The 23,268-nt window shown below is 39.4% G+C and overlaps 1 protein-coding gene across 2 annotated transcripts in view; it reads right to left on the bottom strand.

The window, feature by feature from the left end:
• LOC130931117 (serine/threonine-protein kinase PAK 6) overlaps positions 1 to 18,285 on the bottom strand; it is a 50,047-nt gene extending 31,762 nt beyond the window's left edge. For both annotated transcript variants that reach the window (XM_057859630.1, XM_057859628.1), the window contains exon 1: positions 17,847 to 18,285. The gene's annotated coding sequence lies outside the window, so the exon portion shown is untranslated. The remainder of the gene's footprint in view (positions 1 to 17,846) is intronic.
• Between the last annotated feature and the right edge of the window lie 4,983 nt (positions 18,286 to 23,268).

The following is a 23,268-nucleotide window of genomic DNA, read 5'->3' as shown; positions in this document are numbered from 1 at the left end:
CTCTCTAGTTAAGTTTAGAGTGAATCGTGGGTCATCAGGCTCTTAATTAAAAGGTGTTACATGTATATGGGCAAGTCCCCCTTAATCAACACACCATTCATTCATCATATACATAACGGTTAGGATTGTTGAAAGCAAGGGGGGGGCGGTTGGCGGATGACGAATGTTTGATCTGATTGGTCGTTGAAAGCAGGGGGCATGGTTGGCCGAAGTCGAACACTTGATCTCATTGGTCGCTGAAAGCAAGGGGTGCGGTTGGCTTGAACTGTGGGCCGCAGCCGGACCGTTCTCGAGATTGTCGGTCTTTTAAGGCCGCTTTCACAATAACACTGTTTGGTCCTGTTTAAACGGACCAGAGTTCTTTCTCATATAGACTGCTTAGTTTTGTAAATGTGAATACGCATCTGAAATCAACCAAACACAAAAGGACTTTGGTTTTCTTAAAAATCATGGGTCTCGGAGCCCTTTAAGCGCACCCTGCTATTTTGTTTTCTAAAATTGTCCAATCAGTGGGTGCGCCGTTCATCCATGTGATGCTACTCAGAAGGTTCGGTTTATGTGCAGTGTGAATATTGAACCTTTTCAAGTCTTTTGCAAGTGTTGGTGTTATTTAGCTTCCCAACCGGAACCTGATCCTTTTGTGAAAGTACCCTTAAAAAAACTTAAATATTAGCAGTTTTTTTCCCCCCAATGTTTTAACGTTATTTTATTTTTTAAATATTTTTATAATAATTACAAGTATAGGTTCATACATTCTTAATTAAAAAAAAAAAAAATGAATTAATGAAATTTAAAAAATTAGAAACAGAAACACACACTGGTTATGGCCCCAGGTAACACTCTAAGTTTTTTTTTTTTATTTATTTCCATAGTATTTAAATAATAGCATCCTATTGAGGGTGATAGTTGTCCAATTCATTTAAACCAGGAAGACTGGATGTGAAAGCTCTTAATTCAGTGCCATTAACAGCGCTAGATACCCAATCCATTTTGACTGGGAGAGGTAAATGAAAGTTTGTTCTCACAACTAAAATAGTAAATGAACAATAATCTTAACATGTGAGTGTGAGCATAAGTGTTTGCTGCTTCATCAACCACTACAAATTGTGCAACTATATTGAGGGTGTTCTCAGAAGGGCACCAAGGAGAATAGAAGCATTTGTAAGCAGATGTGTAATGAAGGATGTGTGGTCAATTAAGGCTTATTCATTCTCTGTGCCCTTTTGCTGATGAGCGTGTCGCTGGGCTGGCATGCGCCCACAGGCTTTCAGTGCATTAGCACTGAAATGAAATGCACACACAGACACAAACTCACGCACACAAACATTCTATGGCAGGATATCCTTCATAACCCCATTATAACCCTTTAATATCCTGTCCTGATTAATGGCGCATGTGCCCATGATTGCATTGAGGGTTGCATTTAATCCTTGAATACATGACCATGTTTAAGGTGAACACATAACCTTGAGTTTACTGTATCACCTTTATTCCATCTAATCATTATTTTAGTAACATATCATTCAAAAGGCATTCGGTTCTACCATTCTGTGTGTCCAAGTAGCTATAAGCAGTAAGAAATCGTGATTAAGCATTTCGTGTCACAGGGATGAAGAACATCCTGTTCAAGGCCAAAAAGATACCCGAACTCAAAGATCTGCTCTTTGAGAGGAGTTTTGCCGTCATCCAAAACGATCCCGTCAACCGCCTCACCTCTCTTCACCTCCGCCCTCAGACCAGCATGCCTTTAATCGGCAACAACGGCGCCTGTTATGATGCCCATCACTGCGGGGTAAAACATGATTGCGCTGGTCATATCAGCTCAGTCCTCCTTGCGGAAAAAAGGGCGGATTATAGCAGGATGAGGGGGTGCTCAGCTTGAAGGGACATGTCACCCTCCAATGATAATTCAATCACGAGGCTAATATGCTAAGTGATGCATAAGAGTATGGCTGTTTTCTCTCCCTATGCACACAATGTGGTGCTGGAAAGGCCTTGAATTCTGCCTGACAAGAACATTATGCTGTAAAGTCCCCCGATAGGCTGGAGTGTTAGGGCCAAGTTAGATCTAAATGGTCTAATGGAGGAAGGACTTTTCTGAACCACCTAAGCACTGTCAGAAGCCACATAACTCTAATAATAATAATACCTCAAGTATTTCTTCCAAGAAATTCTTTTAATGTACTGTATTCCCCATTTCATTATGAGGACGATGATGATTATTATTCATTCATTCATTTTCTGTCCCGCTTTTCCTCCTTCACAAGGGTCTACGGGCTAAGCTAACAGTAGGCAGGAGGCAGGTTACACCATGAACTGGTTGCCAGCCAATCTCAGGGAACATACAGACGAACAAACTTTCACACTCACAATCACGCCTATGGAGAATTTCGAGTGTCCTACCATGCATATTTTGGGACGTGGGAATGTGGGAGGAAGACTGAGTAGAAAACCCTCACAGGCACATGGAGAACATGCAAACTCCACACAGGAAGACAACAGCATGGAATTTAACTCTTGAACTGTGAGGCAGACGTGCTAACCGCTCATCAACGGTGCCATCAATATTATTAATTATTATGTTCGATCAAATTTCAGCCGGTTTGTGATGTCTTGTACAGTAACTGTAATTTACCCAGCCAGGAACTTAAAAGTACAAAAACAATAGGACAGGCCAGCATCTATTAAAAATATTTCCAACTGAACAGTTTGTTTAAAGCAGAACTAAACCTACAAATGGACAACATTTGAAGATTTCAAGTTCAAACCATCATGTTATGAATCCACCTCATACAAAGGTAGTCTTCCAACCCTTTTTTTGTTTGTTTTTTGTTTTATTTTTTAGTTCTATGTAACATTCGCAAAGTTACGAGAGTAGCTGTGACATTAATTTCAGTTGATAGCGGTGGGTATTATTCTCCAAGGTTCTTATTCCACATCCCCGATATACAGTGGGGCAAATAAGTATTGAGTCAACCACTAATTGTGCAAGTTCTCCCACTTGAAAATATTAGAGAAGCCTGTAATTGTCAGCATGGGTAAACCTCAACCATGACAGACAGAATGTGGGGGGAAAAAACAACAACTGAAAATCACATTGTTTGATTTTTAAAGAATTTATTTGCAAGTCGTGGTGGAAAATAAGTATTTGGTCAATACCAAAAGTTCATCTCAATACTTTGTTATGTACCGTTTGTTGGCAATAACGGAGGCCAAACATTTTCTGTAACTCTTCACAAGCTTTTCACACACTGTTGCTGGTATTTTGGCCCATTCCTCCATGCAGATCTCCTCTAGAGCAGTGATGTTTTGGGGCTGTCGTTGGGCAACATGGACTTTCAACTCCCTCCACAGATTTTTTATGGGGTTGAGATCTGGAGACTGGCTAGGCCACTCCAGGACCTTGAAATGCTTACGAAGCCAATCCTTTGTTGCCCTGGCTGTGTGTTTGGGATCATTGTCATGCTGATAGACCCAGCCACGTCTCATCTTCAATGCCCTTCCTGATGGAAGGAGATTTTCACTCAAAATCTCTCGATACATGGCCCTATTCATTCTTTCTTTTACACAGATCAGTCGTCCTGGTCCCTTTGCAGAAAAACAGCCCCAAAGCATGATGTTTCCACTCCCATGCTTCACAGTGGGTATGGTGTTCTTTGGATGCAATTCAGTATTCTTTCTCCTCCAAACACGACAACCTGTGTTTCTACCAAAAAGCTCTATTTTAGTTTCATCTAACCATAACACATTTTCCCAGTCCTCTTCTGGATCATCCAAATGCTCTCTAGCGAACAGCAGACGGGCCTGGACGTTTACTTTCTTCAGCAGGGGGACACGTCTGGCAGTGCAGGATTTGAGACCCTGGCGGCGCATTGTGTTACTGATAGTAGCCTTTGTTACTGTGGTCCCAGCGCTCTGTAGGTCATTCACTAGGTCCCCCCATGTGGTTCTGGGATTTTTGCTCACCGTTCTTATCATTTTGACGCCACAGGGTGAGATTTTGCATGGAGCCCCAGATCGAGGGAGATTATCAGTGGTCTTGTATGTCTTCCATTTTCTAATAATTGCTCCCACAGTTGATTTCTTTACACCAAGCGTTTTACCTATTGCAGATTCAGTCTTCCCAGCCTGGTGCAGGTCTACAATTTTGTCTCTGTTGTCCTTCGACAGCTCTTTGGTCTTGGCCATAGTGGAGTTTGGAGTGTGACTGACTGAGATTGTGGACAGGTGTCTTTTATCCAGATAATGACTTAAAACAGGTGCCATTAATACAGGTAACGAGTGGAGCCTCGTTAGACCTCGTTAGAAGAAGTTAGACCTCTTTGACAGCCAGAAATCTTGCTTGTTTGTAGGTGACCAAATACTTATTTTCCACTCTAATTTGGAAATAAATTCTTTAAAAATCAAACAATGTGATTTTCTGGGTTTTTTTCCACATTCTGTCTCTCATGGTTGAGGTTTACCCATGTTGACAATTACAGGCCTCTCTAATCTTTTCAAGTAGGATAACTTGCACAATTGGTGGATGACTAAATACTTATTTGCCCCACTGTAGATAAATCAGAATTAGCGTAAAAAATATTTAAAGTAGATATTTGCTAAATTAATTTGTGTGCGGGCATGCTTGGTGGCATATATATTTATTGTAATATTTTTGTTTTAATTTCAAGTTGTACTTCCTTGACGTGCATTTGACTCTCAGGCTCTCAGTGAATCTGCTATTCAGCTTTAAGAAAGGCTTTTAACCACTTACTGCTTTTTGAACAAGGGCCCAAGAAAAGAAGCAACAAAACACGAGATTATGATCTTCTTTATACTTGTGAATGCATAGTCCATATCTGCTTGGATAGCTGTTCAACATGCAGATGTTGACACTGCCTGAGCCAACATTTGCAGATAATGCCCATGTATCCTTTTACAAACAGATCGATCAATATTTGCTCATGGGTGAAATGCAAACTGTTACACTCTCACTCTGTCAGCAATAGCCAGATGATACCAATATAAATAGGACAAGTGCATTGTCGAGTACTTTAATACATCACTTAAAAGTATACAGAACATATGCGTGAATTTGGCCCACCAACCCTGTCTGCAGGGAATAGAACGTAACCATTTCAATATTCTCAGCAAATCGGAACACACGCACACCCACAGTATATACAAGGGAGGTGACAATATATTAATATGGTGATATATACTTTGTAGCCCAGTAGTTGATCGAAATGTTCCCGCCAAGCATTAATATATTGTTTTAAAAAGATGTCACTGATTTAAAACGGAACCACAAGACCAAAAAATTTCCACTAGAATAATGTCTATGTTACCTCATTGGCTGCCATTGACTGTGCTAGACGTCCAGTTCATTTTGACTGGATGGGGGTGAATGAAACGTTCATTCGCCCCTCCCCGTCAAATTGAATTGAACGGCTAGATGCCATCAATGGCACACAGTCATGAGCTTTCAAACCAGTTACCAGCTACCAGTTAAAATGAATAGCATACCGCATAAATGCTATTTTTAGACTGTGGCGTCGCCATCGTAATGCGGGACATTATGTGGAACATTATAGACAGGCCTTCGCATACAATCCATGTTATTTCTGTTTGTTTTCTCCGGTAATCTTTCAAAAAAGAATATGCCGATTAAACACTGCTGCTATGGAACTTGTAGAAACGACTCTAGACATTACGACGTATGAAGGATGTTTTCTTCATACGTTTCCCAAAACCAAAAACTGGATCAATCAGTGGATCAATGAAAACTGGATTCATCGATGGATCAACTTGCGCGGACGTCCAAAAGACCAGTTTAACCCCAGCAAGGTGAAGCCATTCACATTTCATATGCAGATAACATTTTGTTGGGGGCCACGGTACTACAGAGGACGAAAAGGTAAGCCATTTTGATATTTTTACTTATTTTTCAGTGTGTCGTTTTGCCGTGATGCTTCAGTCTGACAATTAATGACCTGTAAAAAATTAAAATGATGTCTGACAGCCACTGTTACCTTTTGTGTGAAAATGATAGTTTGTGAAAGTGTTTTTATTGAGTCTTTTATTACCTTTTCATTACCTCAAAATACTTTTTGCATGTGTTTCCTTTTTAAGGATTCTGTTTTCTTGTGGTAGCTTTAAAGCAGATTGTTGATCTATTGACCACATTAGTCACGTAGCATATTTAAACCACCCTTATTTGATTTTACTACGTTTAAGTGTTTTCTTAAGGCACCATTAGTACGTTCTGTCTGAGTGCATCTAAACAAAACAAGCTGAAAGCACACGGTAGTACTTTGGGTATCAAATTCGCCTCTTGTAGGATGTTTCGCTGGTGTAACACATTTAGACGGAACACTGTTTTGTTTTTGTTTTTTTCCCCCCAACTCTCGTCTCGTCTCATCCCGTCTTTCCTGTTCATTTCGCTTTTTCTGCTCGTTTTGTAAAATATCGTCAGTATTCTCATGCTCATTAATGTTCCTCTATTGTTCAAATTGAAATGGTAGAACACATGACACGTTTACGGAGCTAGAGTGATACTATGGTAGCCCGGCAGCGTAACCATGTGACGTCACCGCCTTGCGACATTAACAACAATGGCGACCTATTAGTTAAACTAATTTTACAAATGGCATAAAAACGAAAACTTCAGGAGGGGTTTCAATAGAAAGTTATTTGAACTCATAATAATGTTTAACTTTTAAGAACTACAAGTCTATTTTTGGAGCCCTTTAAAACGGTATACTATTTAATTCGAGTGTTATATATGCGCAGAGCTCCACTTGCACTGTGCAAAAATCATGCTTCCTTGTCACATAGCCTCCCTAAACTGTTGGGAAATGACCCAATGCCTGAGTGACTTATCTTGAATCTATCAAAGTGCTGAGGCAAAACTTGGACAGTGACTGCCGAGAAGGATGAGGTCATTTTGGAATTGAGCTCCATTGGGCATTTCAATCTGTGCGGCCACAGAAAAGTAAGATGCAGGGTTAAGGAGATGTTGCATAGACTGAGTGGAACACAACAAATTGAAATTGAAGCATGAAAATCGTGACCACTTTAGAAGATACAACGCACAAATAAATAAATTGGAAATATAGGCCCAATCATGAAGCTAACCTCAGTCAGATGGTTCCCTCAACAGGCAGTCAAAGAGAAAATCGCTGGCAGGAAATCCATATGTTTCTCCCATCCAACACTATGGAGTACAGGGCCTGTTTTCTGTCCGGTCATGTTCAAATCACCCCAAGCCATAGTTGTATGAATGGGAGGGGATCGGGAGATAAGAGCTATTGGATTTGCTGGATGTTAGTACTCTGAGCTGTGGTAAACGATTTTTCCCCTTCGTACTATTTGCCCTGATTTCTGCCTCTCTCATTTTTCTTGACGTGCATGCATAAATGTGGTGAGTGCACATGCAGGTGACGATGCAGCAGGATTAGTACAGTGCATGTTGCAGTCCTTCACTGATCTAATTTAGGACCCTCTGCAGCAGCAGTGTTTATTTGGTGCATGATTCATGTCAACTAGTGAGGTGAGGGTGGGAAGTGGTGGAGATGAGGTAATCCTCTTTTTTTGTGTTTGTCAACGCACGTACAGTCTAAAGATAATCCAGCTATAATGAATTACAAAATCTTGTCGTGGGATGAATTGCATCATGGTCTTGTTTGTTTTTTGGACACTGCAGTGCGGTGGCTAGAGCTTAAAGATTGCTCCTCTATCAACTTCATTATGATGACCGTTTTGCCCTTTGCTTATAATGAGAGTCGCTCTCTCATGAGGGAAAAGCAGAGGGTGGATGGGCGTGAGAAGGGCTTCGGTTGGTCATCACTACCTTGTGCATTGTGGAAGGCACACACAAACCAACATACACTGATAGCATCAGAGAGCAACGCAAGCACTGGACGTGACCGGACAGTACAATGCAGGCGTTTATTATAGAAGTCGACGCCTGATGTTTTATCTTTGAAGTCACCTCTGTAAACATTGGAGGGATAGTCAATAGAAGATGGCAAATGTCGTAATACGCAGCGCTCAATGACATGAAGTAAGCATGCATGCATAATTCACACTGATACGTCACATACAAAATCATGTTTAAAATATGAGAAATCTTTGGTAAAGGCACGCAACTGCTACTTCTGTGATGTCATCATATTGTGCAAGTACAGTGATGGCCTTCCAAGGTTTTATTAAAGCAGGTTACTCAAAAGCTTGGTGAAATTTGAAAGTGAAATTTACCAGGGAGAAATAAATTCATGTCTAGATTTAAGCAGATTCAGTCTGTATTTCACTCCATGCTCATTCCAATGATTAATCTGTACCTGCGATAAAGCTTCATTAAAAGACAAGGACACACTATGGAGTGAACACAAGGGCAAGTGCACTGACATTCATGGACTGATTTCAAAATACAGGTTATGGAAAAATGAGGATTAGGAAAGCATGCAAATTGCAGAACTAAATTGCGAGGGCTGATCATCATAAATGAAAGTCTATTATAGGCAGCAAAATTTTTCTGCTGAAATGTGACTAAAAAAATGTGGTCCGCAATGCTATTTTGGTGAAAAAAGCGATTCATAACAAAACTGAAATTGCGTTGATGTAAGCAAATGCAGTGATCCCTCGTTTTTACACTGATAGCATGTGACAGCAACGCAAGCACTGGACGTGACGGACACTACAATGCAGGCTTCTATTATAGAAGAATTGTTTTGGGGGGGAGGGGGGCTCAACATGACATGTTTTTCCACTTTTTTTTCCCAAAGTACCATTAAAAAAATGTAATACATGTATATACTAGTATATATATTAATAAATGGTTTTTAAGCACTTCAAATGTAATAATTATGATAAGTTTTAAACATGTTACCGTCCCACCTAATTATCTTTTAAACAGCAGTAAAGTATTGTAATGTAGTGGAAACATGCTTGGCTTTATTAAATGCTTCTGTTACCTCTCTTAGCTGTGATTCTGGGAGTGACATGTGGAAATTACAAACTGCTCAGGATCACTTTTAACATTTGGCGTTTATTGCCGCGAACACAACACGTCCGGCTGCCTCGAACGTCACCACACACACACACACGTTAATTCCAGCGCGCGCTTCGTTATACTCCGCCCACGCAATGCGCACACAGACCCTGTCTGTTCCAAGAAAGCACTTCATCGAGTGAGTCTACTCAAATCCTCTCACTGAGACACAATGAGTTGCCACAGCAACTGTTTAACAAGTTGAATGATGATTGACACAAGCGTTGCTTTTGAAGCCCGTGACTCTGGCAAGATCAAACACAAACATCTGTCAACAACGTTAAATTTAATAAGCAGGGAGGGAGGGAGCAAGACTAAGCTATCAGCTAGGGACACCTCATCTGCATTTTTTTTTTAATTGAAAAAAAAAACGCGATGGACAGAGGGCGCAAAGTTTGAAGCGTGAAGTAACGAGGGATCACTGTACAGTAACTTGGTAGCGTGCACCAATCTCTTGTAACATGTTTGGTGAATGAGGGTATGTCGGCTCAGTGTAGCTATTCACACTTACAGTGGAACAGCACCTGCAACATTCACTTCCTACCAGTAGATCTTCTCTCTTCTTGCCCCCTTTGACTATCTAAAAGCGGCAAGTGTATTTGTCTGATGACTGAAAGACAGACGGCAGGGACGGAACTAGTGAGACGGAGGCATGGCTGAGGTTAGGATGAAGGCGTGACTTGAAAATAATTTGCAACCTACGCCTTCATTCAAATTGCGCCCCTGTTCTGCAAGCCACAGACAGACCCTACTCAAAAAGGGGGCTTCGTCAAGCTTTTGTTTTGCTCTCGTATGTGGACAACCTTTGTTTTCTCACGTTGATTCGAGTGCACGCCCAACTACAGGGTTGTTTCAAAAGGATCCCTTCAACTACCACCAAACGCAAATGCAACCTAGCCAGTGATGAGAGATGAGAGTTTTCTGCAGGTAATATAGTGTACATGTACATTATTATTTAATGTATAGTCAGTCAAGTTACTTTTTTATGTTGTGCGTTGTTGGAATCAGTACCAAATTTAATGTCGGATGAATATTTTTTGCAGTTCTTACTTAGCAGTAAGAAGTCTAAAATAAATAAATAAATGCATCATTAGTTCAATTTTGTTTTTTTAATATGAATATATATATATATATATATATATATATATATATATATATATATATATATATATATATATATATATATATATATATATGTATATATATATATATATATATATATATATATATATATATATATATATATATATAGAAGAAAAGCAGGCCCAAACCATGATGCTGCCACCACCATGTTTGACAGTGGGGATGGTGTGTTCAGGGTGATGAGCTGTGTTGCTTTTACGCCAAACATATCGTTTTGCATTGTGGCCAAAAAGTTCAATTTTGGTTTCATCTGACCAGAGCACCTTCTTCCACATGTTTGGTGTGTCTCCCAGGTGGCTTGTGGCAAACTTTAAACGAGACTTTTTATGGATATCTTTGAGAAATGGCTTTCTTCTTGCCACTCTTCCATAAAGGCCAGATTTGTGCAGTGTACGACTGATTGTTGTCCTATGGACAGACTCTCCCACCTCAGCTGTAGATCTCTGCAGTTCATCCAGAGTGATCATAGGCCTCTTGGCTGCCTCTCTGATCAGTTTTCTCCTTGTTTGAGAAGAAAGTTTGGAAGGACGGCCGGGTCTTGGTAGATTTGCAGTGGTCTGATGCTCCTTCCATTTCAATATGATGGCTTGCACAGTGCTCCTTGAGATGTTTAAAGCTTGGGAAATCTTTTTGTATCCAAATCCGGCTTTAAACTTCTCCACAACAGTATCTCGGACCTGCCTGGTGTGTTCCTTGGTTTTCATAATGCTCTCTGCACTTTAAACAGAACCCTGAGACTATCACAGAGCAGGTGCATTTATACGGAGACTTGATTACACACAGGTGGACTCTATTTATCATCATCGGTCATTTAGGACAACACTGGATCATTCAGAGATCCTCACTGAACTTCTGGAGTGAGTTTGCTGCACTGAAAGTAAAGGGGCCGAATAATATTGCACGCCCCACTTTTCAGTTTTTTATTTGTTAAAAAAGTTGAAATTATCCAATAAATGTTGTTCCACTTCACGATTGTGTCCCACTTGTTGTTGGTTCTTGACAAAAAAGTTAAATTTCATATCTTTATGTTTGAAGCCTGAAATGTGGCGAAAGGTTGCAAGATTCAAGGGGGCCGAATACTTTTGCAAGGCACTGTATATATATATGTGTGTATATATATATATATATATATATATATATATATATATATATTTTAGGGCTGTCAAACGATTACAATTTTTAATCGAGTGAATTACAGCTTAAAAAAGTAATTAATCGTAATTAATCGCAATTCAAACCATCACTAAAATATGCCATATTTTTCTGTAAATTATTGTTGGAATGGAAAGATAAAACAAGACGGCTATATACATTCAACATACTGTACATAAGTACTGTACTTGTTTATTACAACAATAAATCCACAAGATGGCATTAACATTATTAACATTCTTTCTATTAAAGGGATCCACGGATAGAAAGACTTGTAGTTCTTAAAAGATAAATATGAGTACAAGTTATAGTCATTTTATATTATAATTATTTTAATAAAATTTGTAAAATTATCAATCAAAAAATAAACTAGTAGCTCGCCATTGTTGACGTCGCCGAGTGGTGATGTCACAGCCATTCTTCCACAGTGTCTTTAACTACGTAAGGTAGTGATTGAAATACACCACAAGATGTCAAGGGTTAGGTTTAAATTAATTAGAGATCTAGCCAACTTTTTCTGGTGCGTTTTGCCCCTCGACTGACGCCATAGTTTCCTGGTTCATTGTACCTTACGTTCATTTGAGTGTTGACTTCACAACGTACGAGACCTCTGTTAGTTTGTATATTGTGACTAAATATTGCCATCTAGTGTATTTGTTGATCCAAACGATATGTTTGAATAGAGTTTGACCAAAGTCTGAGTAAGTTTTATGTGTATTTTGCATAGCTATTTTGATTGGGAATGCTAGTTCTCTTTGCTTTGAGCGCTTTTCTTTTTGTGATCATTATTGTTTTTTTGAGTGATAGGAATAGTATTTTTGTTGGGCTTTCAGTAAATGATACTGTAGCGACTTAACTGTCCGCCCAAATGCATGATGGGAATATGGGCAACCATGACTGTCAGTGGTGGCTGCAAATGGTATATGTTCTGCGTTGTGTTTAAAGAAGCGTGTTAAGACAAAGGTCATCTCCTGACGTTCTTCCACATGCCGCTCGCCACAATAGTTATGATTGTTGTGAAAGAGTTGCCAAAGCTTATACCAATAAATGGCGCAGCCCCAATGAATGCCTGTGTCCACTCGCTTTTCTCTGCCTCTTAGCTCTCAATGGACAAAAATCGGCGCCATTGTAGTCTGTTTGCGGCAATGCATTAGTGGGTCATTCCGCGCATGCGTTAAATGTGTTAAGTATTTTAACGTGATAAACTAAAAAAAATGAATTACCACTCATTAACGCGTTAAACTTAACAGCCCTAATATACATATATATATATATACATATATATGGCGGAAAACACTCAGGTGACTTGAAGTTCCGCTCTGAGACCCCCAATTTGACCAAATTTCAAAATTGTCCTTCTGCATGTGTGATTGGAAAGTTTAAAATCTTTATTTTCTGGGGGAAGAAATGTTTTTAACTGGAGGGCATTTAAAAAAAAAATACAAATTTAAACAGCAAAACCCTAACTGGAGGCGAGAGCACGTGAGAGCAGAATTAAAGACGCCATGATTTTAACAAGATATTATCGCGTAGTTACCTTGTTTTGATCCAAAAACTCCATGTAGCATGTATCATCGAGTGTCAAGACACAGATGTGGATGGCTACAGGCGGATTTTTGGGGGATTTTATGGGCGATACATGGTAATATAACAAGGGTCGTGATGCAGAAATCGCAGACATCAAGGAGTGGTCGAGATGTTCTTTTTCATTTATTTACCCTTTTAAATGCTTTTTTTCAATTTTTCTTTGTTTGGATCAATTATTTATCATCTGACATATTGGGGAAAATGTGACAGAAACGAAAAAAATACAATTAAGCGATAGTTATGAGGTATATATTTGTGACTTTTTTACAGACGCCAATTTTTTCATTATGACGTAATTTGTTTAAAAGTTTAAAATCTGCGAGTGAATAATTTTTTTAAGTCGTTTTTTGTTTTTGAATTAAATATTAAACATCAATTAATGATTCTAAGCTAAGAATGACAGACATTTTGAATAATAAATATAATAAATTACCTTCGTTTTATGGCTAGGTTGAAACAAAAACGGTTGCGCGCCATCTGTAAACAGGGGTTTCCAGGGAAAAACGGGCAAATTAAAAATAGTTTGGGGGCTTAATGCGCCATGGATCTGCTATGGCAGCATATAGACATATTGTTCTATCAAACACAACAGTTGTTTGGGCTTAATACACAGCAGTTTCTTTTAAAGAGGAGTGCAACAGCAGAAACTGCTTTTTCAGTCTTGTCTGTGTTTTCCGCCATATACAAATCTAAAAATATACAGAAATATTTCAATTATAATTGATTCCAGCTTTTGGCTTTCATCCTTAAGTTTCTTTTCTCATATTCAGTTTTCGTTTTCAGCCAAGAATTTTCATTTCGGTGCATCTCTACTATTCATATTTCAGTCTCAAGATGACCTACGTTTTCCTGATCTCATTCATGTTGACATATATTTGGTTGCTTGTTGTTGTTTGTGTGTGTGTGTTATTTTTTTTTTAATGTCACATTAGTCACAGCAATGCACCATGACTCAAAAGCCATGACACATTGGAACTGGACACATATTTTAAAGATGAAAAAACAGAACCTAACAATCTTCCAGTCTTGTAGTCAGACTTTCTTGCAGATACTGGCGTGTGTCTTTTCGACCAAAAGGAGGATTTTTCAAATACACAGTTCTAGTTCATTCCAAATGTGTCGTTTTAAGGTCAATCCTCTCAAATTCTTCGTCTACAAATTAATCTAGTTTCAACTTGATGACTGCTAATTTGCAATGCTAAAACAGTTAAGTGGAATAATCGCAAATTGTCCTCATAAAGTTGGAAGCATAAAATTGTCTCAAATGAAGTTGGACTTCATTTAAACATAAAAGAACACCTGAAAACTCATATGCCCTGTCTTCAAAGTGCACTCTTATGCCGTGAAGGTATTGACAGGAGTTAAAAAGAATGAGTGAAGCAAAGTTAAAAAGGGAAGAAAAGAAGAATCTGGACACTCAGATGTAGTGACAGCTGAAGGAGGAGAGGGATGAGCAAGCACAGAGGAGGGATGGAAGGAGCTGACATAAAGGAGAAGAATTAAACATGCTGAAAGAATGGAGCAGTCTGTGTCTTTACAAATCACCCACATGTCATGCTTTTCTGTCTCATTAAATCACACGATATAGCCTCCCATGTGCGCACGCCGTAACCTCTCTTTTCTGTCATTTTGAGCACTTTCTACCCGCAAGTAAACAAGCCATGACTGAAAAGGGGATTTGAGGACAATTGCATCAAGTGACTTCATACATCATTCTGTCACCGGACATATCGCCCCGGTTACGCTCGATGAGAAAATAGACAAAACAGACAAGTTTGTTGTGGCCTGCGGCCGAAGCATGGACATTAACGTACACGTAATCTGTTCCATCCACTCTGATAAAAGTGATGATGTAAACTGAGCATTTTCAAAGTCCTGAGGCAGAATGTAAACAAACAAATTTCATAGTAAAATACCATTACCCCTTTGAGTTATGTATGTTACAAATAAATATAATACAGTGGTACCTCTACATACAAATTGAATTCGTTCCAGGACCTGGGTTGCAAGTCGAAATGGTCGTATGTCGAGCGGGATTTTCCCATAAGAATACATAATAATTTGATTTATTAGTTCCACAGCCCAAAAACCTACGCTAAATCCTTCATAAATACTGCAGGTACAATTACAAATAGCAATTACACATAGCGAAAGAAAAAAAAAAAAAAAAGAATTATAAATACAAATCGGAATAATAATAATAATATAATAATAATAATAATCTAACGAATCGGGTTCTAATGTGGCGGTTGTGTTTCGCATGCTGTTCCTGAACCTCTGGTAAATGAAGTTCTCTTTTTTTTTTTTTTTTACTTAAGTAAAAGTATAGACCTATGTTGTTAAGGCACCGTGTGACTGACAACAGAGTGAGAGAGGGGCCGAAGAGTTTTTACTTTCTCTTTTCATGTTAGAGTAGTTGCCGTCGGCTAGAGCGGTCATTAGCCGTGTTGTGTTGCATAAGTTCTGAAATAAATGATTAAAAACCTGACGAAGCTGGCAACTTCCTTGCCGATGTTACAACAGTAATAATTATCACCTTAACTTATAAAGACTGGCGAACGGCGGTCAGAGGAACACCGTCGAGATCGGAGACATATTCGATCATTTCCATCTTAATTTCAGTGGTAAGCGTTACCTTTTTTTCACCACTTGCACTAGCCTTCTTAGGACCCTTGTTGATTTCTCTCATAAGAAAATCCGCCGTGCTGCCGTCTTGCGGGAAAAATATGAAATTGTGACGCTGTTGTAAATCATCGTATTTTCAGCATGTCATCATATGTTGGAACAAATGACAAGTCAAATTTTAGGTCGGATGTCGAAAGGATCGTATCTCGAGGCGTTCGTATGTCGAGGTACCACTTTACAGCTTGATACATAGGCCTGACACAAGCAGAGGTATGGTTGCCATAATGGGTCAAAAAGGCTGGAATCGATCTCTCGCCAGCCCTTTGTAGAATGGTAGACATAAACACTCGATGCACAAGTGGTACGCCTTTGAATAAGATTGTCTGTAGGGGTTAAGAAATATGTGTATTATTTATCCAGTTAGCAGAGTGTAGGAAAATGTAAATTAATACTAATGAAACACCCACTTGGCATGGTACCAGTACCTATCGTTTCTCTTGGGTCTAATTTTTTGATGCAGCAGGCAGCATGTGCTTATGAAGGCTTTGATTTATATTTCTCAATCTGGGCCCATGAGAGAAAACACAAGTTCAAGCTCTTTTACAGTATCAGTGCGCTCTGACTCCACCGCCTTCCACAGTAACCCAGCACGGGCGCTTTTTCAACCCAGTCAGGAGACTCACAGCACGCTGTCCTAATTTGGACTGCCTGTTTTAATCCTTGAGTGCTTGATGTCTCATGGCTGCCGGTTACGTTAAGCTGCTAATGCGCACGTTTCCCTCCAAGGGCTGACAAATAATATAACAATAACGCGAGCGTTCGTGACAGCGAGCGTAGAATCATGGGAGCACACAACAATCACACTTACACGTATGTTCTGTCATCCCTTGTGTGTGTGAGGCATCTAATACCTCCTGTCGGTGCCCTCAGGGTGCACATGTTGCATCTGCTTTTTGTGTTTGCGTTGTGTGTTGTTAGGAAAATGATTAAGCAGCCGGCACATTACTGAAACTGGCCTGTGAGTGTGTCTCACTGTTCTGACTGAGACTGCGTTGGAATCTTGGCTTTCACCTGTTTGGACTTTGCATATTCTCCCTTTGCTTAAGTGGATTTTCTCTTAGTGCACCAGCTTCTTCCCACATTCCAATGCATACATTGTAAGTTCATTGAAGACTATATTCTTCATGGGTGTTAATGTAAATGGTTGTGCCTTGTGATTGGATGATGACTAGTCCAGCTTGAACCCTACCAAAGTCAGGTGGCCAAATCAGGGAGATTGCTATAGAGGATGGATGGATGGATGGATGGATGGATGGATGGATGGATGGATGGATGGATGGATGGATGGATGGATGGATGGATGGATGGATGGATGGATGGATGGATGGATGGATGGATGGATGGATGGATGGATGGATGGATGGATGGATGGATGGATGGATGGATGGATGGATTGGATGGATGAAGGAGGGACATCCAAATCCAAACAAATTGCAATTCACCTCCCAAGATGACGAGTCCTTACCAAACAGCAAGTGTTGCCACAATGTTCACTGACGAAAAATATACTTTGTGTAGAAAAAAATCCATCAAGGCTCAGAAACGACATATTAGAGCTGCCTGACTGGGATCTTTTATTTCAATAGTTTAGTCATGGATTGTGCAGTCCAATGCATAATGCACTTGGATTAATTTAGTGAAGCCCCAAAATCTCATTGAAAAATTAAGATTAATTGAAAATTATTTTTTTCTTCATCTGAAAAAAAATCACCTTCAGAGTCTAGACAAGTCTTCTTGAAAGCTATTACCAGGTTCAGCTCTAAATATTCTTACATTTTTAGTTCCTGTAGATGTACATTGAACATGTTAACCCAAATAGTATTGTCCTACATTCCACATACTGATGAAAAATATCAGTTGCACACGATCACTAGACGATGGAACCGTTCGTATAGTATTCTCCAAAAGAGTGATCCATATTCAAAAGCTTGACCTTAAATTTTCCCACGAAGAAAATGGAGAGGGTAGAAAGAGGGGACTTAACACAATATCTTTGAGTATACAGTGAGAAGATGCAGCCTATCACAAATAAGAATCATCTCGCTCTTTTTACCATCAACATGTCCTGGCTACTCTACATTCTAAATCGCCTCCTCCTCCCAACAACGGTGTACATTATCCTTCAATAATGCAATGGAGATTCTTTTTCTTTCTATTCCTTTAGCTCACTATCAAGGAAGGGGAATAAGGTTGCTCTGGAGAATTAAGTCATTGTTAGGAGGATGTGTGGGGAAAAAAATGCTCTTACCTTGCTGTCCAGTGACGGGGGGAGCCACGCTCCTCCACGAAGGGTTGAAAGCAGAAGTGAGCACATACACACGAGCACACACTGCTTGTGACAGCACTCATGCACACACACGCACGCACCCACACGAGGACATGAGAGGACTGGCTCTCAAGCCAGCGAGCACTGCAGGCTGCCGCTTGCCTGGGAAAGCCTGATGCGTTCCTCCCTCCAGGCACAAGCGCACACTACCATCTCAAAGGCTCTTCGCCAGGGCTGATTCATCCCCGGCTGAGTGCTGCTGCTGCGGGTCTTTGTGCCGGCTCCCGAGGATGAGGGGAGACTGGAGAACGAATGACAAAAGTCATGAAGAGAGGAGGCAGCATCCACAGGGAGAGAATACCTCGGCCCCATCCAGGTCCTTCCATCCCCACCCCCTCTACCGCTCCTTCTCCGGCTTGCTTTATCCCACGTACACACTCACACACTGCCTCCCTCCCGCCCGCTCTCTCTCTCTCTTTATTATCACTCCCTTCCTTCTCTGCCTCCTCCCATTCCCTCATTGGGCTGTCTTTGCAAAAGAATTGATGACAGGGTGTGTGCATGTGTCTGCGCACATGGAACGTGTGAGTCGGGCTGAGCGATTTGGCATAGAAAAATAAAATCTCTGAATTTTTAAATAAAAATGTGATTACAAAAAAAAAAAAAAAAAGAATTTTTTTTTAACCCTTTATAGGCCACTCATTGACTGCCATTGACGACAATAGACATCCAGTACATTTCCAGAGAGATTGGGTTTCAAGCACTGTCAGTGACATGGAAAGATGAACATTCACAACTAGTCCTCCCAGTTTAAATGAGTTGGACGTCCATCATTGTCAATAACAGACAATGAGTTATATTAATTAAAAAAAAACTTGAACGTGTTATTGGGGTCCATAACCAGAGTATATTTCTGTTTTCATTCATTATATTTTTTTATTACCAATTTATTAATTTCTAATTTTACTTATTCATAAATAATTAATCATTTCAAAATCCATTTAGATGCTGTCTTTATTTAACAAAAAAAAAAGTCACGTGCTCTACCAAGGATTAAAGGAAAATGATACATTTTGAACAAAAGTAATGCAATCAAAGACCAAGACCCAAAAACAAAGTAACAACTATCCGAAGAAACTGTTGAATAACTAGTTGCTGGATTTCATTTTTTGTCACAAAACAACAAAAGCTTGAATTAACTACTTTAATTTTTTTTTAATGAATTCATAAAATTGATTTACAGTGATCTTTTTTTTTCCCCGCGGTTAAACCCCCTCCCGCGAAAATTTGCGAAGGTTTTTTTTTTTTTTTAATTGAAAAAAATCCTAGATGGACTGAGTGCGCAAAGTTTGAAGCGCAAAGTAGCTCGGGATCACTGTATCGCTCAGGCCTAAGTGTGAGGTTTTTCTTTTTTACTTACATGTGGTATCCAATGACTGTAAGAAGAGGAGACCTCAGTACGCCTGGGATACCTTACAGCCCCCACCATGCTGTCTCCTTTACACGTAATCTAGGTGACATGAGAACATGAGGGGACTGCCTTCACCAACTGTGCTGCTGTTCAGTCAAATGTATTATCCATGGAATGACAGGGTCAGGGTTGGCAGATGGCGGAAGCGGTATAAAAAAAATAAAAGCAAGGCGTGAGGAGGGGCACTATGCTATTTCTGAAGAAGGTACTATCCTCATCCTAGGTGACCTGAAAGAAAAGTCTTTCAGGGTGCCATTCTCATTACTTGAGTGAAACATTCGCTTCTCTTTTCACCACAATCATTTCCTGAATAATTTATCCATGCACTAAGATGAGGCACAAAGCAGGAAAATGTATTCGGGTCAAGTCGTGCAGAAAGTGCTAGGAGAGGAGGAAAGATTTGGGGCATACATGCAAAACATGGCGTTTGGATACATCAACGTTTGTAGATTTCCCCAAACAGACTTAAATTATGAAGTTCGTCATTGCATTTCAACTAGAACAGTTCTATCCCCTTTTGGGATGGGTAGAAGTGTGACAATGATTTTATTTCCGTTTTTGTTTAAAACATCAAGTGGGTTTACGAGTCTCTTACTATGGCAACATTTGAAAATCATCTATCAAAATATACTTTTTTACAAAAATATTCTTGTAAATTTTCTATAATTTTTCAATAGGTTCGGGACAGTTTTGCATTGCTAAAGCCAAAAATAACATGTTTCTTTTGTTCAGTACAGGTTCTAATGCTAGTTTGAGTTCCATTAAAAAAAATATATAATAATAATAATCTTAAATTTCTTAGGAAAGACATTAATAAAGGGCCCATATTTCAAAAGGTCGACTCAATTGAACAAACCAATGTGAAATATTGGTTCAACTAAAGACTGCTAATAAAAAGTCTGATCATTAATAATGCACGAAATAACATTTTTATGGAATAACCACTGGCTTCGGCCTGGATTGATTCGTGAGCGTCACTGCCAGAGATGACAACTTTGCTAAAGCCTCGGCTGAATGGTGATGAAGAGATAGGCTTGTAATGGTAATGGTGGGTTTAAACCAGCATACCATTAATATGAAAGCCTGCAAGCTGCATATGTAGCACTTCTTTAATATTTTACATTTCAATTCACATGCTTGCTGAAGCTGTAAGGGTTACATAATGGGTCATAAAGTTCAACCTATACAGATTAAATGAATGTAATTTGTTTAAAATATGGGTATCAAATTACAATGTGACTGTACTGTCTATGGTTAATAGTAAATGGAGAGCACTTACGGTATATAACGTTGTTACAAAGATACTTTTAAGTGGGGGTCATTTTCCCCAAAATACAGTACATACAATAATGCCGTGCCAAAATAAAAGCTAAACGCCATACGATGTATGAAATACTAAATATACATTATTAGATAGACTTTCAAGACTAAATCTATGAGTTCAAAACAGTAGGTTTATAAAATATATGAGACAATAGATTTTAAAATGTGAAGGACAGCTTTGGTACTTCTTCCAAGGATCATTTTTCATTATGAATTATTTTCCTCATATTCATTTATTTTCCTGGCAGAAAGCAACATCCAACCCTTTAGACTATGCCTATAAATTACACTAATAATAGGCTGCAGATAATTTTGGAGGGTTCTTTTTTTCTAAAGCAAACCAACCATGTGTAGTTCTTTTCTGTGCTCTGATAAAATATGTACTTGTGAATTCTAAAAGTATAACAGAGGGAAGGCGAGGGGAAAACTGGGTTAAAAGCACATGGCTTGCAGAACATTAGTGCACTTGACTTTCAAAGTAAGAGCTGAGGACAAAAAAAGATGCGTGCTCTGAGGGCCTGTTTGCACCGTTTTTCTACTCTGCAGTAAAAGAAGTTGCTATGGATTTTCTGTTTTATCGTACTCACTGCCTGCTTGCTCGCTTTCTTTCATGGGATGAGCTTTTAATAAGTCCTGTCAAAAAGGGAGCTGTAGATTATACTGTGGTTACACTCTGTTGGTACCGTGCAATGCATCATGTTTCACATCATTTATCAGTGAATTTCAGCCCGTCTCAGCTTTCACGGCCAAAAATTGAATGTAGACAATTTGGCAACTTACCAGTTGAGAGGATCTTAGCTGGCAGTCATATTTCCACTATGTGATTAAAGTCAGTTTTCTCCAGTGCTGCACGTGAGAGCAGGCTACCTCTGCACCACAACATAAGGGTAACGTGGGGAAGGACCAAGGCCCAGCATTGTAATGGAAGGATTTGACTTGCTAATGGGCTGACCACCTATCCTCTAGTCATTCATCAACGTCTGCTCTGCAAACTGTGTTTCTGTGTGTATGTTAAAGGAAATTCCATCATCACTATGGATTAGCACTACTTTAGTCAGCAGGACGAACCTCCATTGGTCAAATGACTGACATCAAGCCAGATTGCTTTAAACCCAATGGAATCTTAAAAAAAAAAAAAAACGTAAATTTATTAGAATCATATCAAATATGAGTAAAATTAACAAATTACCCTCAATGTCCGGACTAGAAACCGCAACTTTTTTCCCTCATTTTGAATCCTGCCTCTTATAGTCCGGTGCGGTTTATTTGTTGATTTATTTGGGTAAATAGGTAACAATTTATTTGACAGCGGTGTCATAAGACCTTCATAATTATGACATGACAGTGTCATGGGCATTAATGAATGCTTATGACTAGAGGTTGGTATAGCGCTTACATTTACTCCAGTAACTTTTGAGAAAAAAATAATTTTAAGAGTAATTTTACTAAGCCATACTTTTTACATTTTATTATTTATGATGACAAACGCTACTCTTTCTCCGCTACTTTGGGCTGCACTAATCGTGACAATTTTCTTCTTTATTCTACATATTATACTTCTTTTTTTTGCCAGAGACGCCAACAGCAGCTCAACCAGTTTAACCAATGAGACAACACAATAACAATCACATGACTCCATTATATCGGACTGAAGCTTGCCGTTCTCACGCCGACCTGTTCAATCACGTGGGGTCTCTAAAGCACCGTGAAAAATTAAGAACTTAAAGAGCGCCGCCGTCAACATGACTCAAAAGCAATGTTTTAAACCTGTGTCCTTGTTTTTATTTGGCACCGATTGACCACGAAAAACCGGAGATATGATCCTTTTAGTTTCATAATAGGAAATGTTTTCTCCACTAGAGGGCACTCTTGCTCTTTGGACCAATAATGCTTAATTTCTGTTGCTTGGCACGGCCACTCTTCTCCCTGTGTTTTTCAAACACTGAGAGTATAGTCTGGGACCCAGCCCATTAACGGCCTCTCGAGCAAGTACAAAATCAATCGACAAATCAGATTCGTTTATTTGCGTGACGTGTTCTTAACGAGCAACGTCACTCTTCCACGTCGGAAGTCGTCTCCACAACAACACAGATGGCGAACGGGAGAGCCGAGAATATGTTCCAATCCACGGTAAAATTTTTGGCCACTCTGCCCACTTCTGCTGATGATAGATGTTAAGTCTTCCGGCAAATTTTGTCACTAACTCCATTTATGTCCAGCTCAGATCTTTTACATCCATTCAAATGTGAGATAATCTGCCGGATGACACCAAATGACATCTTTCATAAGATTCATGAATGCTAATGACAGTGTTGTAATTGTGACGGTCTTATGACACCGCTGTCAAATACAGTGTTACTGGTTAATATCTTTTAGTGCATATATCTCATAATACAGTAAGGACAGCTGCGGTTTATGGTCCGGTGCGGCTTATCTAAGAACAAATGCTGTTTTTGTGTAAAATTTGGTGGGTGGCGGTTTATAGTCAAGTGGTGCCTTATAGTCCGAAAATTGCCGTATAAATGTTTTAATGGGATCTGCATGAATTTATCCCAACTTTCCATGGATAGCGGCCTAAAGCAAGAATAACATATCACCTATCTACTACAT

Source organism: Corythoichthys intestinalis, chromosome 15 (assembly GCF_030265065.1).
Source record: "Corythoichthys intestinalis isolate RoL2023-P3 chromosome 15, ASM3026506v1, whole genome shotgun sequence".
Classification (NCBI taxonomy): Eukaryota; Metazoa; Chordata; class Actinopteri; order Syngnathiformes; family Syngnathidae; genus Corythoichthys; species Corythoichthys intestinalis.
The sequence above is the reverse complement of the archived record's forward strand: the minus strand, read 5'-3'. Positions and strand labels throughout refer to the sequence as shown.